Below are 19,489 nucleotides of genomic sequence, written 5' to 3'. Positions count from 1 at the left end.
CATTTAACTGATGAACTTTCTAAGGATCTATACACAAGTAAAATGAAATCCTGGGCCTTTTTTGTTTAACAATAAGACATATGAAACATTGGAAAGAGCACATATAGCTTAGTGGTTAAATGAAGTCAGACAGACTTAGATTCAAATGTGAGTCCTAGGCTTACCTAAGTGACCTTGGGTACACACTATTTAACTTCCCCAAAACTTAGTTGCCTCTTCTGTAAAATGGGAGCCCTAGGTTTGGTTTCCTTACACACAGGCCACTGTGCGGATTAAATGAGATAACCCATGGCAGGGTCTCAATACAGTACCTGGCATATGAAAACACAAATATATGACCCACCATTATTAGTGGTAAACTCATGATTTATCACAGATATATTTAGAGCATAGAAAAGTTTTGTTTTAAAGCAAAGGTAATATGAATAAGACTAGTAGTTAAGACCTGGAGAAAGCTGTACCATGCTTCACAAAAAATACTTCTCATTCATTTGAAGATCATTATTTTTAAGATATGTTAAAAACTAAACCTAGCAGTGGTAAATACAACAGCCAGAACCAAAAATGCTAATTCATAAAATCAATTCCGGTTCTCACCTAACCTTGTCCAATACATACTTTAGTCAGAGTTACTTCTGCTTAGCCTTCAGTCTGCAATCACTTTTGAAAACCACTCCCCACTTGCAAATAAGACAGCTTTAGATAACTATTTAGATTGCTAAGCTTTGTGTTCTTCTATGACACTGAATTTTATTGCATCCACATAAGAGAATTCCCTCCATTCATTTCCTGCCTGTAGATATCAATAACTTGGCTCAGACATAAGTTTTCCCCAAAAGTGACCCTGTGATCACCCAGCTGAGTTTATTCATTCATTCAACAAAGATTTAGTGAGACCCTACTATGTGCCAGGTACTGTACTAGGTACTAGAGATGCAGAGAATAAAACAGATACCTCTTCTCTCTGTTCTCATGAGGACCTGTTGCCTCCTCATCAGAACATTAACCACACTGATTTCCGATTTCCTAATTACTTCTCTGTAACCCCTGCAGAGACTCTAAGCAAACCTGAGGTCAGGGACCATAGCAAATCTGATTTTTATTGTATCACATTATTTTGAATAATAAGTCATGGAAAAAAATTGAAATAGAATGAGTTGTCTGCACAGTATAGCCACAATATAGCTATTTGCATGGTCAGAGACTCATGCAGAGCAAACTAGGAAGTGTGTAGAGAGACATAGGCTTTACAGGTCACTGAGACTCCCATCAGTGCTGAATATAGCCTGCCACTGATGTCCTGGCTACATTTAGAGCTTGATCCAAATTATATGATACAGGCCGGGCGCGGTGGCTCATGCCTGTAATCCCAGTACTTTGGGAGGCTGAAGTGGGCAGATCACAAGGTCAGGAGATCGAGACCATCCTGGCTAACACGGTGAAACCCTGTCTCTACTAAAAAAATACAAAAAATTAGCCAGGTGCGGTGGTGGGTGCCTGTAGTCCCAGCTACTCAGAAGGCTGAGGCAGGAGAATGGCGTGAACCTGGGAGGCGGAGTTTGCAGTGAACTGAGATCGCACCACCACACTCCAGCCTGGGCGATAGAGTGAGACTCCGTCTCAAAAAAAAAAAAAAAAGAAAAAAAACAAGTTATATGATATAGATGTAAAATTATATGATATAGATATAAAATATACATTTATTTTTATAAATACATAAATCAGATTATCTTTTCATTGAAAATATGTCTATATAAGGTAAGGAAGAATAAAACTCCCCATAGATTAGCTAATATAGAATTTCTTAGGTGAAACGCACCAATTCCAGAAAAAGCATGAACTACTACAACTCACCCAATATGAATTTAAATAGCCCTATGACTAACTGTTAAGAAAACTGAATTTGTAATATAGAATCTCATGGAAAACAATCTCTAGGCCAGCCGGGCGCAGTGGCTCACACCTGCAATCCCAGCACTTTGGGAGGCTGAGGCAGGTGGATCACTTGAGGTCCAGAGTTCGAGACCAGCCTGACCAACATAGTGAAACCCCGTCTCTACTCAAAATACAAAAAATTAGCTGGGTGTGGTGACACACACCTGTAATCCCAGCTACTGAGGCTGAGGCAGGAGAATCACTTGAACCCAGGAGGCAGAGGTTGCAGTGAGCCAAAGTTGTGCCATTGCACTCCAGCCTGGGCAACAAGAGCAAAACTCCATCTCAAAAAAGAAAAAAAAAAAAAAAATCTCTAGGACCAGAGTTTTACTGGAGAATTCTATCAAATGTTTAAAAAAGAATTAACACTGGTTTTATACAATCCTTTCCAGAAAACAGAAGAGGAAGGAATACAGCTCACTTCAATAAAGGGAGTGTTCTAGACTTAAAGAGACTAAAGAGACATGAGAACTAAATGCAACCTGTAATTCTGAACTAGATCCTGTTGCTAAACAGAATTTGATGAGATAACTGGTAAAACTTGAATAAAGTCAAAGATGTGATTATGGAAATGTATTAATTTTCTCATTTTGATGGTCATTTTGATATTACACAGCAGAATGTCCTTTTTGTAGGAAAATACCACAAAATATTCAGAAGCGATGGGTCACCAAGTCAGCAACTTACTCTCAAATGGTTCAGGAAAAAGAAAATGTTCTCGGAATTGTACTCATAACCTTCCTGTAAATTTAATATTGTTTTAAAACAAAAAAAATTACTTCTTAAAAATATAGAAGGCTATCTTTATGATCTCAGGATATAGAAGAATTTCCTAACCTAGGTATAAAAATATTGCAAATCATGAATGTTATAAATTCAGTAACATGAAAATTAAGAACTTTATAAATGGAACATTATTCAGCTGTTCAAAAGGAAAGAAATTCTGGTTTTTATGAGTCACATAACATACATCATATGTGACAACATGTGTGAACCCTTAAGACATATACTAACTCAAATATGCCTCTCACAAAAAGACAAACACTGTAAATTTCCACTTATATGAGGTATCTAGAACAGTCAAATTCATAGAAACAAAAGGCCAGCAGCTGGGCCTGGGGGAAAATAGGGAGTTGTTTAATTAATATATGGTTTCAGTTCTGTAAGATGAAAAAGTCCTGGAGATCTACTACTCAACATTGCGAATACACTTACCACTACTGAACTGTGCACTTAAAGATGGTTAAGATGGCAAATTTCATGTTTATTACCACATACATATATATATTTGTTGACAACACTATGAAGAAAGAAAGGAAATAACACAATATAGCAGAAGTCACTCCTCTCCGGGATGGGATCTAAAAAGGGCACACAGGGAACTTAAAAAATTATTTTCCTTAAGTTTGAGTACAAGTGGCTTACATCATCCTCTAAAAGGATACCTCTTGCAAATCTAATTTTTAAAATCAACTCCCCAGGAAAGGGAAGATGTACCAGTACAAAGAGCTCTAAAAATAAATAAAGAACTAAAAGAGAGGGAAGGGAAAAGGAAAGAACCAGGAATTCTCCCAATATTATTAACTTTAAAGTCTATTTTCTAAATAATAAAGGATCAATTTCTGTACAACAGCTTAAAGTTATAAGTGGTACTGATCAAATTAGACGTAATTTTACATAAACTACCAAATATCTTTTTAAAATATGGAGCCAAATAATATCAAACCCTCAGCCTCCCTATATTACTCACCAAAACAGGAGGAGTCAGACAGGACAGCGGCAGTTCTCGGTGGTCTGACCGAGGGGAAGCAGAAAGATGTGCTGAGGGCCAGAGTTCTGCCTGGAGAAAGATGGAAGCTGGCGGCTACACAAAATACAGCTTGTTCAGAGGCCTCCCACTCCTGACTGCTTTCCCTCTAAGAAAAAAAAAAAAGGTAAGGCTCAAAAATATATGCACATAGTTCCTTAGGGGGAAAAAATTAAATGTCTAATTTTTCTTCTCAATAGCTTTAAGACATACAAATCAAATTCTGAATTTTCTACTATTCAACTGGCTATATCAGCTGGGACTCAGGTCAGATACAGATGCGTCACTGATGCTGATTGAAAATCACCTATATTTTACTGTTATCTTTATTCACAATGCTTTCAGGAAAAAAACAAGTTTGATTTAAATTTTTCTCCTCATTCTACTCAAATGACCACAGGCTCTTTATTCTATCAAACGAAATTCTTACTCTGAAAAATACAACAGAATCCTTTAAAGATAAAATGTGCAACTTCCAAATAGAATCTTGAGTCCTGCCCCATACCCTGAACTCCAGACTCACATTTTCAATGGTCTCCACATTTCGACTTCAAAGTCTAGCAAGCATCTGAAACTTAACACAGTCGAAAGGAAAATCTTTCATATTCACCCTTTCTCATATTCCACAGCCACTTCTCTTCCAGGCAGGTGCAAAAAGGCTGTCACATTCACCTTCCACTAAGCTGTTAACATTTAAACTGTCCATGGATGGCAAAGCTAAAAGAGCACTGACTGTAACACTCCTTCTGGGGCCACGGGGCCCACACAGAGTTTTGCTCCTGCCGGCACCCAAAAGCACTCAACCCGGCTCCTGCACTCACTTACCTGTGTGTTCCCTCCCACGGGGGGTTGAGCACAGGGGGTTCCAGTGAGTGGGGTCTGCCCCTGCCAGCACCTAAGTGGCCGGCTACTTCCGGCACCCACATCTCAGTTCCCACCAGCAAAGGGGTCAGGGAAATTATCCTGCTTCACTACCTCAGCCAGGTGACCAAATTAACATCAACAATGATCAGTCACACTGAAAGCACATACCCTTTGTATGATGTGATGAAAACGACACTTCATCTTTGTGGTCTTCCTCCCAAACACCCATAAGACCAGACATATCATAAGAAATACATTTGATAAATCCCACTTGAGGGACATTCTACAAAATGCATGACCAGTAGTCCTCAAAGCTGACAAGGTTAACAAAAAAGAAAGGAAAGTCTGAGAAACTGCCACAGTCTAAAGGAAGCTAAGGAGACACAACGACTAAATGTAATATGGTAACCTACATAAGATACAGGAACACAAAAAGGACCTTGTTATAAACTGCATGTTTGTGGCCCGCCCAGAATCTTCATATGTTGAAGCTTTAACTCCGAATGTAATGGTATTTGGAGATGGGGCGTTTGGGAGGTAATCAGGATTCAATAAAGTCCTGAGGGCAGGGCCTTGGCCTGAAGGGATTAGAGCCCTTATAAAGAGACACAGAGACCTCGTTCTTTCTCTCTTTCAGCAAGAACACACCTAGGAAAGGGGACTGTGCCCCTCTGCAAGCCAGGAAGAGAGTCCTCACTGGAACCCAATCATGCTGGCACCCAGATCTCAGAGTTCCAGCCTCCGGATCTGTGAAAAAATAAATTTCTGTTGTTTAATCCACACAGTCTATGGTATTTTGTTACGGCAGCTAACTAATACAGACCTTAAGTAAAAACTAAAGAAATCAATCAAGTATAGAATTTAGTCAATAATAATGTATCACAAGTTGCGACAAATGACAATACTAATGTAACACGTTAACAATAGCAAAAACTGGATGTAAGTTATTTGGGAAGTCTCTCTACTATTTTCACAACTTTCTGTAAATTTAAAACTTTTCTAAAATACGAAGTGTATTTCTAAAAATCCGATGGCTTCCTATGATATTTTTATTATAACCAAAGGCCTCCCAATCTCTTTCACTCATCATCTAATACTTACACCTTGCTCACTCTGGTCTACTATGTTCACCTTTACAAGGGTTACAAAGTGCTAGTTACGCAAGTGTACACATTTGTCAAAATTGATCAAACTACACACTTAGGGTCTATGCATTTCACCATATATGTTATAATTCAATTACAATTATTTTAAAATATATGATTGCAAAATGAATATTCTGATGACCTAAGAAGTACCCTTGAATTTGGTGGCTGCAAACACTAAGATTTCTTTTGCTCTGGAATCTGCAATTTGGCATGGTTCAGCATGGATAACTCTTTGCTTCTCTATTTGCCATCAGCCAGGGACTGGTATTATCTAAAGGCTCACTAACTCATATATCAGATGGTGGATGCTGGCTGTCACCTGAGACTTTGGCGGGGCCTGGAGGTTCAAACACCTATACAAGGCATCTTTTTATGCCCTGAGATTCCTCACAATATGGTGGCTGTATTACAAAAACTTTATATTCAGTGTGACTCTAATTTTGTTTCAATATACACATGCATTCTAAAAAAATTAATAAAAGTTTTCTCTGGAGTGAAGGAAAATGAGTGATTTTTAAACTTTCAGTTATATGTTTTTATTTCATAAATTTTATACAATAAAATGTATTACCTTATCAATCAGATGAAAAAAATTCAGTTCCCTATTAGGGTACATAATACATTAGTGAAAACACAAATGAAATTGGATATGCAGAAGTATCAAATACATTTACATGTTATAAAAAAAAAATCCACTCATAAACAGTAAAAACATTATCAAATACTTCACTCCACCTTACTTTTTTTTTTTTTTTCTGAGGCGGAGTTTCACTATTGTTGCCCAGGCTGGAGTGCAATGGCATGATCTCAGCTCACTGCAACCTCCACCTCCCGGGTTCAGGCGATTCTCCTGCCTCAGCCTCCTGAGTAGCTGGGATTACAGGCCTGTGCCACCACGCCCAGTAAATTTTTGCAATTTTAGTAGAGACAGGGTTTCACCATGTCGGTTAGGTTGGTCTTGAACTCTTGACCTCAGGTGATCCTCCTGCCCCAGCCTCCCAAAGTGCTGGGATTATAGGCATGAGCCATTGCGCCCAACCCACCTTACTTTTTAAGTTACAGATGAACTGAACATCAGCACATCAGAAACTAATAAAAAATACAAATATGTTCAATGATACTGGTGTCTTCTAAATTGCATATCTGGCCCTTTTTCATGGCACAGGTCTCCCTTAGTCCAATTCCTTCCTCAAAACCTTCTCTCCATATATTCCTTTAATCATAACCACCTACTAAACATTACCCTAGAAATAAAATCATCTGGAAAGCAAGGCCTACAAAGGCAAACCTCAGATGCTAGATACTTCCTATCTTAAAGCATGGTGTAACCTCACTTAATAATAGATTCTATATTTTTCTTAAGATTTAAGGCCTAATGAACAAATACTATGGCTACCTCAGGGTCACTCTGGACTTCTCAGTAATGATTAAACAATCCAGGAGTCTATGGCAAGATCTTTTGCTCCTTTTCCTTCCCCGGCCTCAGGCTTATTGCAAAACACTCCCTCCTTTCTGCTACCTGGCCCTGCAAGGCATATTCTAAACATTCCACACAGACCAATAATTTCTATCATCTCATAAATTCTACACTTACTCTAGTAAAAAGTTAACTGTTTTTCTTACACTAAAGTTCTTTTCTTCATCTGACATCAAATAACTACTTTTATAATTTCCTAATTTTTGAAAACACTGTTAATTTGCTCGTACCAAATTAATATACTGATGTTATATTTTTGCACTTTTCATTTCCTGATGTGTCTTTTTCCTGTTAACTCACACTATCTGATTACAACAAATTCATAAGCTTTCTCTCAACCTGGACTATTTACATTATAAAAATGTTCTATGTTCCATAAAATGCTCAACTTTAAAATGATAGCTAAATGATTTTATTCATCCAATTTTATAATGTGAGTTTTCAGTTATTCCAAGAACTTCATCAACTAGAAAGTCAATTCTTAGGTGCTTCAAAGAAACAATTTATTATCGGTATGAAAAGTTAAGGCTTGAATGGTATTAATCAAATATTCCCAAGACTTGCTCAAATAGAAAACAACTGAAAATATACTCATGTGTTGTTTAATGATGGGGATACATTCTTAAAAATGCATCATTAGGCAATTCCGTTTCTGTGTGGACATCACAGTGTATTTACATAAATCTGGACAATCTAGCCTACGACACACGCAGGCTAGATGGTACACACGCAGGCTAGATGGTACAGTCTGTTACTCCTAGGTTACAGACATATACAGCAGCTTACTGTACTGAATACTGTAGTAACTAACACAATAGTATGTGTGTATCTAAACTTGGAAAAGGTACAGTAAAGATACAGCATAAAAGATAAAAAATGGCATAGCTATACAGGGCACTCACCATGAATGAAGACTGCAGGACTAAAAGTTGTTCTGGGTGAGTGAGTGGTGAGTGAGTGTTAAGGTCTAAGACATTACTGTACACTACTATAGACTTTATAAACACTCTACATTTAGGCTACACTAAATTTATTTTTTAAAAGTTCTTCTTTCTTCAATAATAAATTAACCTTGGCTTACTGTAGTTTTTTTACTTTATAAACATTTTAACTCTTCTGTAATTGCACTTAGCTTAAAACACATATTGTACAGCTGTACAAAAGTATTCTTTCTTTATATCCTAATTCTATAAGCTGTTTTCTATTTACTTTTAATTTTAAAACTTTTTGTTAAAAACTAAGACACAAACAGGCCGAGCATGGTGGCTCACACCTGTAATCCCAGCACTTTGGGAGGCCGAGGCACGCAGATTGCCTGATGTCAGGAGTTTGAGACCAGTCTGGCCAACATGGTGAAACCCCGCCTCTATTAAAAACACACAAAAAATTAGCTGGATGTGGTGGCGTGTGCCTGTAATCCCAGCTAGTCGGGAGGCTGAGGCAGGGGAGTTGCTTGAACCAAGAAGGTGAAGGTTGCAGTGAGCCGAGATCGTGCCACTGCACTCCAGCCTGGGCGACAGAGAGAGACTCTCATCTCAAAAAAAAAAAAAACCTAAGACACAAACACACCCATTAGCCTAGGCCTACACAGGGTCCAGATCATTTATATCACTATCTTCCACCTCTAATCTTGTCCCACTGAAAGGTTTTCAGGGGCTATAACATGCATGTAGCTGTCATCTGCTATTATGACAGTGCCATCTTCTGGAATATTTCCTGAATATTGTAGTGTAATTGCACTTAGCCTGCCTCAGGCTGTTCCATAGTTAACTTTTCTTTAGTCAACAGGAGCACGCTCTAAAACAATGATAAAATGTATAGAAACTACACAAACCAGTAATGTATTTAACATTATCAAGTATTATGTACTGTACATAATTGTATATGTTAGACTTTTACAGGACTGGTTGCACAGTAGGTTTGTTTACACCAGCATCACCACAAAAACATGAGTAATGTGTTGCCCTAAGACACTATGAATACTGCAGCTTCACTAGGCAACGGGAATTTTTCAGTTCCCTTATAATCTATGGGACCAGCATCATATATGGGGTCTAATGACCTCACTGGCACTATGCAGTACATGACTGTACTACACAAATTAGGGCTATACGTGGCTGTACAAATTTATAGTAGTCCCAAGGTACCAACTCAAGACCTTTGACTAAATAAAGAAGGATGTCAAAAATTTTTAAGTCCTGTCTCCTTCTCTTGATTCTCCTGCTTATTTCAGTACTGAAAAAGAACTTCCTCTGGTTGCTGATATGTTTAAATGAGTTCATTACTATCAAATCACTTTTAAAAACTTATACACATTATATAAATTAAAAGGTGTTATTAGCACAGTCAAGAAAATATTTCGGCATGGGACGGAGGGTAAGCCTATGGCAGACGTGGGGTTGGGAGAAGGGAAAGTAAGAGGGGGAAGAGAAAGACAGAATGTGAATATATGCTTGTCTCCCTAAAAGAAATGTAAATATATACGCCTATCTCCCTTGCCCCTCATCAGCAAAATGTTTGCATTTGCTGATACATTGTCAGCAGCCTATTTAATCAGGAGTGTGATATGCTAAAAGGTCATACACTGCATGTCAGTGTGGAAAACAAAGAGGATCCTCCACAGTGCTGAGAAGATGAAAAACTCTAAATTCTGATCAATTTATTAATAAACAGAGAATAGTATTTTCTTCAAATACACGATTAATTTCACTACTAATACTTTATTCGCATGATACACATTATAACTGCTGTTGAAGGTAGGTGGGGATAGGTACTTTACTATTTAACTGGAAGTTATGACAGCAATATGAGATTTCAACAGAAGGCAGAATTATTTTATACTCCTTCCACATACTTTATTTTATTTTAAACAGTAAAGCACACGGCAACCTGTACCCTAATGTCAGGTTTCCAGCTTGCTGCTAGGAAAAGTCGTCTGGAGAAGGGGGAATCCTGTATTATAAATGAAATCCCTGAAGATTAAACAACAGGAGCACATTCTAGCTAAGGACCTTGAACCAGTATCCCGTGTAAAGTGCAAGTATGCTTGAAATAATTGTAAGCAAAATTTCCAAAGTCAACTACCTTTAGCCTGAGGCTACAGCAATCACCTAACTCTACCCCCACACACCCCATCAACAACTTCCTTAAATCTTATCCTCAGTTCTCACAATAAAATACTTCCAAACTTTCTTTGCTGAATAAAAATGGCGCTGCTTTTCCCATCACAATACTGTTGATTTCTCAGTAACCGTTAGGCCCTTTCACCATCAGACTCGATTGGCTTCATTTAAATGCCACCCTTCCATAGGCACTGCCAAGTGCTTTTTTGAGGGTTGGGCCAGGAGGTAAAAGTGGCTGCTTCTATCTACAAGGTTGCAACTTTCTCAGCTAGAATCCTGGGAATAAATCCCTCTGACTTTTCTTCATAACCTCTCTGCCCTCCTCGAAACTGTTGCCTCTGTGTCCCTTAAACCACACTCCAATGCAAACTGTCCCCAAAGTGCAGCAGCACTTAGGCCTCTCTGTGCCCCCTCGCACCCATCAACGCCATCTCTAATGCACCGTTCTCACCTAGACCCATGCATCAGCCTCTCCAGTGGTCGCTCAGAGCCACGCTCGGGGCAGGCACCACCACGCAGGCCTCCGCGAAGCACAGCCTTCTGCGCCCCGTCTACACCCCAGCCCGTGCGCGCCCATGCGCACCAAAGGCAGCTCCGGGACCCTACTGCTGAGTCCCAGCCCCGCTGCGGCGGAGGGCAGGGACCAGCATGCACACCCTCAAGTCTGTATGAAGACCCTCCCCGGGGGCTGTCGCCGGCACCAACGCCCGGCCCACCCCGGCCCCGGCGGCGGATGAAGGTCTTGGGGCGCAAGCCGCAGAAGGAGGGAGGAGGCACTTCCGAGCGAGGGCTCTCCCGGGAAAAAACAAAGTTGTCTTCGCCTCCCTGTTCAACTCTCAGTGAACAGTATTTTTACCCAAATTACAAACTGCCAAACCCTTAAGTCTTGAGCTTTCAAGGAGAGTTAGGAACCCTCCTATGGCATTGTCTTCTAAAAATCTGCTGCACAAAGTTGATGTTTGCATCAACTTTGGAGCTCAAATGGATTACTTTTATGAAGTTTGGGGCAAATGGATTATATACACATAGGAACCCCTCCCCCAACACACAGAAGGTACGTGGACACGCAGAATTCCCGGCGGCGGGAGGAGGGCACCGAGAGACCGGCCCCAATCCCCACACCTCTCCCAGGCCCCCCTGCTCTGGCAGTACCGCGGCCGCAAAGGGCGGCGAAGGCTCGATGACCGACGCCCGGGTGCCTCGGCGTACCTACCTGGTCGAGTGGCAGGTGCACTGGGTTGCTGAGGGGCCGCAGCAAGGTGGAGTCCGTGGTACTGATGATACTGGAAGGCGATTGAAAGGCTCAGACTAGAGACTGCTCTCAACTTTGCGCCCTGGCCGCCGCCCGGCTCGCCGCGAGTGACAGCTCCCCTGCCTCCGACTGCCAGCAACTTCTAACGCCCGCTCCGCACCTGGCGCTCGCTGGCGGCAGACGGTCTTAGGGAACAACTGTGGCGTGGATCGCCGACGCGGCAGCCAATCAGAGAGCGCCGGCCGCACCGCGCCCCTCCCCCCTGCCGAGGATGAGGCAAGAGGAGAAGCGCGGTGAGGGCTGTAGCCAGAGGGGGCCTCGCGGGCGTGGTGGGACGCATTCTCAAGATGGGAGATTAGTAGGGCGTCTTTGCCCTCCTCGCCCCTCCATTTCTCCTCCCTGAAATGTCGCGGCAATCCACCTCTGTTTAGGAGGGACGGAAGACAACCTAGAGGCGCGGGGTGGCCACCCCAAAAAAGGGGAGAACTAAGGGACGTCCCAAGCATCGCTGGGGACATTGGGGAACAAGCTTGGGCCTGGGAGGAGGAGGGCGGCAAACCAAACCTAGGTGAAAAGCCCCTTTGTCTTTGAAACTGCTGTGTAAAAGCCCAAAGTTGAGAACAGTCACATGGTCTGACCCTTTCAGTCGCCCTCCAGTCACACCAGGGCCTTCCAGGCGGTGGGAGGTGGGCCTGGGTTGGACGCCTGTGGTCTCAGGGAGAGCGACTCACCTTTTCTGTGTTAAAGTTTAGTTCTTTGGTAGCCAGCCACTCTCATTGAAGGTCCCGCCTTCCTCCTAGGAGAAAAAGGCAGTTTTTGTTTGTTTGTTTTGAGACGGAGTCTCGCTCTGTTCCCCAGGCTGGAGTGCAGTGGGAAGATCTCGGCTCACTGCAACCTCCGCCTCACGGGTTCAAGCAATTATCTGCCACAGCCTTCCGAGTAGCTGGGATTACAAGCGCCCACCACCATGCCCGGCTAATTTTTGTATTTCTAGTAGAGACGGGGTTTCACCATCTTGGCCAGGCTGGTCTTGAACTCCTGACCTCGTGATCCACCCGCTTCGGCCTCCCAAAGTGCTGGGATTACAGGTGTGAGCCACCGCGCCCGGCCAAAAAAGGCAGTTTTCTAAGCATCCCTTTACCCCTTGAGCACAGCCACCCTCAGACTTTTGAATTCTGCGTGTCCACATACATTCTGTGTGTTGGGGGAGGGGTTCCTATGTGTATATAATCCATTTGCCCCAAACTTCATAAAAGTAATCCATTTGAACTCCACAGTTGATGCAAACATCAACTTTGTGCAGCAGATTTTTAGAAGACAATGCCATAGGAGGGTTCCTAACTCTCCTTGAAAGCTCAAGATTTAAGGGGTTTGGCAATTTGTAATTTGGGTAAAAATACTGTTCACTGAGAGTTTAACTGCATGTTATAATACTTTTGGTAGAATAGCTCACTTAATCCTCACAATTACAGTGTGAGATAGATACTATTACACACCCTCTTTCAAAGAAATTGAGGCACAAAAAAGTTATGTAATTTGCCTAAGAACACAAACTAAGTTGATTGGAATCCAAGTAATCTACCTCCAGAGCTGACCTTACCACTAGGCCTTTGTCTTCCTCACACTTAAATCCATTCCTGAAATTCCCATCAGCTAGCAGTTATACCATTTGCTTTATGACTAGTCTGGAATCTTGAAAAATAAGACAGCACAGATAAGAATACACCCTCTTTGGTAAATCGGCTCGTGGGCTTTAGTTTCTCTGAAAAGGAGGCAGTTGAGCTAATCAGTGCAGTCCCTTCCTGCCTAAAATTGATTGGTCACCGTAATCTTAGATTCTCAACTGAAACTGATTAGAGGTTGGAAAGAAGAATTAGAAAAAACACCTGGACCTTCATTCAACCTGGAGAAGTGTTCCAGTGGGAATTATAATCAATTAGAGAGCAACCCGTTCTGTTCAACTCGGTGCTTATTAAACAATATTAATCCAAAAATCTAGATTTCTCTATTAATACAATATTAGAAAAAAAATTTCCTTTCCTTCACTTTGGAAACGTGCAGAGGAAACATACAGGTGGCTAAGCATACAAACTGAAGGAAAAATTGAAATACCATTTTAAAACCATTAAAATGTGTTGGGAACATACTGCAACCTAGAGTAAGCAGCATGGAGATACAATCTCTGCGCACCACCACGCCCGGCTAACTTTTGTACTTTTTGTAGAACAAATAATGTCTACAAAAGGAGTTTCCTTAGGGTGAATTTTTATTTTAGTCAGACATGACAGAACATAGCCTATTATTTGGGCCTACTTCACCTAAAAGCATTAACAGAGTTTTGCATTTACAGAAATAAATAGGATAACAACTAGTTTTGAACTTTTTCTTCTTAAATGCTGAAATATACCGTGGTTAGATTATTTTACTTTTAGCTGTCAGTATCTATTTTGAGCTTTTACAAACTACATAGTAGGAAAGGATTTCAAAAGTACAAGCAGTAATTATATAAAGATTTCATGGGTGAAAGTTAAGCAAATGAATGCATAACTTATTTGGAATACAGTATCACTTTGTAGCACATTTAAAATTATTACTCTGACAATTTTGAAAATGTTGCTTATTATTTCTTCAGTTTTACTCAAATATATGATAAAGTCAATAGTCTATTACACACGCACAGCATCTTTGCACATGGACAAATTACGCATACTCTACAAATACAAATAAGCTGAATAAGAATGACAAGTGTAGAAAGAGGGAAATATGCAGCCTTTTCAATCTTGTATTTGTAAAAAACATAGTCACTATGTTCCGAAATGATAATTCTTAATGTATGTAACATGGATAGACATTAGAAGAAAAATAAGAGATATAAATAAGAGACATCAGCAAACACCCTCCTTTTTATATTGCTGTTAACAGCCCATGCCCCACTGTGAGCTTGCAGGGCCCTGGCTGTCCCTGTAACACACCGTCATGGTCTCTGCCTTCTCCAACTCTGCAGAAACTGACCCAGCACCCTTGCCAGTCTATCCAGAGAAGATGCCCTCACTTATCTCAGCTCATGGATGGAGGAGAGGAGCCTCCACTTCCTCAGTTCACAGAACCATTTTCATCTTGGTTCCATTGCTGCCTCTTAATCACCTTTTTGCCAATTATACTGCACTCCCTTCTTTCTCTTCAGTTCATCCACTGGACTTAGCTCTCAGGGAAAATAAGGGCCGAGGCAAGAGTGATGACTGATGCAGAAAGATAAATATTCCTCAAGGGAGAACACCTGCATGAGCACAGGAATGAGTTGGAGGAGTCTATGCAAATATTTTCTTTTCAGCATAATATTTAAATTTAGGTATCACATGTTCTCATTCATATGTAGGAACTCAGAAAGTAAATCTTATGGAGACAGAGAATAAAACGTGGTTACCTAAGGTTGGGAAGGGAAGAGGGGGATGAAGAGAAGTTGGTTAAGGGGCACAAAAATACAGAAGGAATAAGTTTTAGTCTTCAATAGTACAGTAGGGAAATTATAGTTAACAATAATTTATTTTGTATTTCAAAATAGCTAAAAAAGAAGAATTATAATATTAATATTCCACACACACACAAAAGATAAATGTTTGAGGTGATGGATATTCCCGTTACCCTGATTTCTTCATTATACCTCCTATATAGCTATCAAAATATCACATGTACCCCCAAAATATGTACAGATATTTTATAATAAAATCTTTTTTAAAAATTAAATTTAGGTGTTATAAATAAACTTGTGTCTAACGACTGATTATTAAGAAACAACATAAATTTAGTATCTATAAATATATAGTTAAATAATATTTTACTAAATTTTCTACAACTACTTCTATTTTAATGGCAGTGATTTAAGAGTTAGAAATAGTAACCAGAACTCTTATGACTCATATCTGCATTCTACCGTAGTATCTACTCTAAACAGCATATACTGAGAAAGAATACCGTCTATCTGGAAGTGTATTACTAGCAACTCATAATCCTTAAGAAGGCAGATATTAGTTGAGAACCATAAAGTCTTTCTCTCTTGAGAATAGTTGAGTTTGATCTCTTAGACCAGTGTCGATTACATTTATAACAATTTCATTGCCAGAGAGATGGCTCCATCTTCTTTAATATTTGAAGTGAAAAATGATCACCAGTGAAATGAACAATTGTATAAATGTGCTCATAACCTGCAAAAGAATTTTTTTCTAAATTCCTCTTATAGCTTTCAAAAAGTGAAAGTGTAAGCAATATTATATGCTAAAGGATCTCATTTTTTTGCCTCCTACTATGTCATACTGTAAAAATGTGACTAATAGTATTAATAAACAGCATCTGTTTAAATAAACTTTATACCGGAAGCAACGTTGTTATATATACACTGCATGTACTAAGAAAATCTGAGATGTCACTAAAGAGTGCTCTAACTTACCTGAACGTCAAATGTCCATCTATATATTCAACTAAAAGAAGTAATAACACAATTACATTAATAGTAAATTTAGTTATCAGTTTTTGAAAAATACTAATTAGATAATTGACCCTTAGTGAAGATATTTTAATTAAAAGTAATTTAAATTTTACCACTAAAAATAAATGACTCATTTGCTGTAATGATTTACACTTGCAAATAGTATTTTTCTCCTTATTTCAATGCCCATTTTGTACTATTTAAACATAAAGGTATCTGCTGCCCTTTGAAAGGAAAAAGATCATAATGAGCACAGGGTTTACATATATTAGAGAACATTGACCAACATACATTTAGGAACTCACCAGCAGATTTCTGTGCACATCCAGAGACAGTGGTGTTTGTTCTGACATCTGCTTATACCAGTTATGCTTTTGATAATAGTTATGTAAACTAAAAAATTAGCACATAATCCATGAATTATGAGGATGAAAAGAGAGATATTTCTAATGAAACTGAATGCATTGGAAAGACTGAATGAATGCAAGACATTTAAAAACATGTTTATTTGGTGTGGACAAGACCATTCTCTAAGTTTGGAGAAAAAAATATGAAAAACAAAAAACATTCTCTTCTAAATACAGGTTATTTGAAAAAAATAGCTAGCTATTTATCTTAAAAAAATGGAGACTGGAAATAATAGAATTTAGTTGCATAAAAGAGAAACCTAAGCCACTCCAAAAAGATGATGGGGAACTAAAATCTGCCTAATCTAAGTAATGGCTGTGGCTATGCATCCCAAGATTGTAAACAAATATCCTTTCTATGTATAAAATTAAAATAAAATGTTTAAGATGTATGTGTGTGCTTACTTTTAATTTTCCCTTCAGCCTGATTTTTCTATTAATTAACTATCCACCCTTAACACACAGTTTCTACCATAACATAAACATGCCTACAGTTTGATAACAAAACTGTACATTTCTGGGTTTTTCTCATCATCATACCACAGGAGAGTAATAGTACATGTCTTATTCTGCAAAAAAGAGAAAAAAAGGCATATCAGAGAGACAATATGATGTGCAAAAGTAGGATGTGCATGACGTTCTTAGGTAACTGTGGATAGTGAAATGTGGTTAGAAAAAATATGTGAAAAGCTACAGAAGAAGTTCTATGAGTGAATAAGAACTTTATTTTATAGAATTTGATTGTTGGCACAGAGATTTTTTTTGTAGACAAAATAAGCAACTAATTATTTTTTGAGTATGTGGCAAAGAGAGGAAGAGGGGTTGGAGAAAGAGCTATAGAGTTGTACTGTGTACAAATTGTGTATTAGGAAGTTGGACTGACAGTGGAAATTAAAGTGGTGTGGAACGTACATATCTAAGTCAGGCAGGTCAGTTAGGAAGATATTTCAGTGAATGGCCAGCATGAGGTGAAGCTGGCATTAGGAGTAGCAATGCTGCTGGTAAGGCAAGAAAAATGAAGACTGAGCAGTACCCATTGGGTTTAATGTAGCTGTCAGGAAACTAAGAACAGAGAGGTACTCAGTGACTGAGTAGAGATCATTGCAGGGAATGGAAAGAACAGATGGAGTTAGATTTTGAGAAGGAAAAAAAGTCAAGCTTTGCTGAATTGCTGGATGTTGAAACTTTGAGGAAAAAAAAGATGTTAAATATTTGTGATTAGAGAATGAGGATATCATGGAAGATCAAGATAGGTTTGGCAAGGAAACCTAAGAGGTAGCAAAACTGATGTTGGGGTTGGATGCTAAGAGATCAAATAATATGAGGACTCAAAATCACCCTTTGCTTTTGGTAATGTGAAAATATGGATTGAAGAATGAATGAAATCAGAGGAAATGGAAAAATCAAGTGTCAACAACTTACTTTAAAAGTTTGGCTATAAAGGAAATCGATACAGCAGTAAGTGGGGAGAAACATGGGGTCCAGGGAGAATTTTATATCAGAGCGTGTTGGATTTTTATAGGAAGTCTCAAGTTGAGAACAAGAAACTAAGGTACAAACTAGTAAGGATTACAGATGAATGGAGCCCCTGAGAGTTGATGGAATGGAACCCAGAGCTGGTGTCGAAGGACTGGCCTATGGAAAAAGGGATATTTTCTGCATTATCAGGAGGGTAGAAGGAGAGAATGGGAACATGGAGGTAGATTTGTTGACATGGCACTGGAAAATGAGGAGAATGCCATTTGAAAGCTTCTGTTTTCTCAATGAAGTAAAGGATATTGCCACCTCTGAAGAGTAGCGGGGGGAAGTATTGGAGATTTGGAGAAGGTAGGAAGGATTTACATATATGAATACCTAGGGTTGCAAGAGTGAGATCCCAAATGGAGCTGGTGAACACTAATTTTTAGTACTATCAAGATGATTGGAAGATTTTCTCCAGCAACCCTCTGCTGACTGGATACAGGTAATAGGAATGTGTGTGGTTGAGTGCATTCAAGGTTAGAGTTTTATGGGTAGGTGGGGAAAAAAAGCAGAGGAAGTCAATAGAGGTGATGATATTTGCAAAAGGGTGATCGCGATAGGGAATTATAGAAAGCAAATCAGTCAAAGAATGATAACAAGGGGCAGGGGGCTAGTAAATAGAACATTGTGGGGTTAATGGATCAGAATTCATAATGAGGGTGAAAAATTGTTGCTGCAACAGTACTCAACATGTGAGCTGAAATGATAGGAAGCTGTGATTTTAATGGTTTTAAAATCATCGTTTTTTAATAGTTTTAATTCAGGATTTCAGAGATGGTTTTTTAATGGTTTAATAATGGTTTTTTAATGGTTTTAATTCAGGATTTCAGAGATGGTGCCATTTCTAGTGATGACACAGCCCAAGACTTGACTATGGGAGATGGGTGGATACAGTACAATTGTAAAGAGGAAAATTGAAAATGAGGTGGTCTGGGAATGGAGAGACAAAAATGTTAAGGCATCTTCATGGTTGTTGAAGTCATCTGAAATGATGGCAAGAGTTTGGGTGGGAAAAGAAGGCTGCCCTCTGGGGATACCTAGATTGTTGACAAAGGGATCAATGAATAAAGGTATGTCCACAGAATTTTGATTGTTAAAGGGGAGAAGAAGCTTATACAAATGAATGTGTAAGTTTCACAAAAGCAAGGTTCATTTTATTTTTTAAATTCCATTTTATTTTGTTATTTTTTCGTTTCAAGGGAAAAGGGATACCTAGTATCTGACAATAACAGTTGGGGATGAGAACTTGGGGAGGGGGGTAACATCTAAGACAAGTGGGATATGAGAAAAAGAACACAAGCCAATCTTCAGAAGACCTCAGGGGAAATATTCTTAGAAACAATCTGGCTTTCAGGCAAGAAGATGGTGAGAAGTTTCATTGAAGAAGAAGAAGATGCTGAAGATTTTAAGGATGTAGGGACAGTTACTCATTGAAGAGTAAGAGTTACTTGCTCAAGACGAGAGAGCTAGTAA

The sequence above is a fragment of the Pan paniscus genome, chromosome 7 (assembly GCF_029289425.2).
Source record: "Pan paniscus chromosome 7, NHGRI_mPanPan1-v2.0_pri, whole genome shotgun sequence".
NCBI classification, from domain to species: Eukaryota; Metazoa; Chordata; class Mammalia; order Primates; family Hominidae; genus Pan; species Pan paniscus.
The sequence above is the reverse complement of the archived record's forward strand: the minus strand, read 5'-3'. Positions refer to the sequence as shown.